Here is a 1,194-nt window from a genome sequence, read left to right as displayed (position 1 = left end):
CCGTTTCGTCTTTGCGGCTTCATCAGGGAAACGTTGGTTCAGATAAAAAGTTCTTTTATAATTATCTGGAGTTTAAAGTCGTTTTTCTCTAACCTTTTAATCAAAATGTGTAAATCCCTCCAGTGTGCACTAAAAATTTTGAAAGATGTCTTTAAATGTTCAAAATGTTTTAGAAGTTTAACAATTTGGCTCAAGCTAAAAATTGAGCACACCTGTTCCACATAAAATGTCATGTTTAAATATACAATTAACATAAAATATGTTTAGTCAAGGATGGAATATAGTTAACATAGATTAATATCGTATTTCATTAAAAACATGTTTTAGTAGAACATCATTCCAATTAATATAAGATATTGGAAATCTGGGGAAAATTGTGTTGCATGTATTTCATATTTCTAGTCTATAAGAAAGCGAACACCCCTACACGACTCAAATACAACCCAGTCCGAGTATTTCAAATTAAGAAGAAAAAAAAATGTGCAATGTCAATTGAGGTGTATTTCAAGTGTTCATGACATAGTAAGCTCTTTCCCATACTTTGAATTGTACAGGAAATATGACATAATATGCTCTTTCCCGTACTGTGAATTGTACAGGAAATATGACATAGAGTGCTTTTTCCCTTACTGTGAATTGTACAGGAAATATGGTATAGTGTGCTCTTTCCCATACTGTGTATTTGTATGGAATATGACATAGAGTGCGTTTTCCCTTACTGTGTTTGTGCATGGAATAATTTTCAACGAAACATGTGTACAGTAGTAAAGTTATGTACAAAGTGGACGACTTGTCACGAAGTTAGACAACCATAGGTTAATATTAGGATTCTCTTTCATTTATAGAAAATTCATTCAATCAACACATTGACTCTCAAGGACGACTCGAAGATGCCACATCAGTATATTTGTTTGGATATTTATATCTATCTATATACTACTAAAACTCTGAGATTGTTTGTTTGTTTGCTTGTCTGTTATTAAATACAGCAAAAACGGCGCATAATAACGCATATTTGTAATGAAATAAGAAAAGAAATGAGAATAGAAACAGAATAAAACAAGTTTAGTTAAAATCGGGCCACGAGTTACCGAGTTAGCGCTGTTTTTCGGGTCACTTTCTAGCAGTAATTTTACATCACACTACCGTTCGCGCTCTTTACGAAACTTCTTCGTTCAAATCTATTTCCCTGTC

Source organism: Limulus polyphemus, unplaced genomic scaffold, assembly GCF_000517525.1.
Source record: "Limulus polyphemus unplaced genomic scaffold, Limulus_polyphemus-2.1.2 Scaffold2152, whole genome shotgun sequence".
Lineage (NCBI taxonomy): Eukaryota > Metazoa > Arthropoda > Merostomata > Xiphosura > Limulidae > Limulus > Limulus polyphemus.
This window is presented reverse-complemented; position numbering follows the sequence as displayed.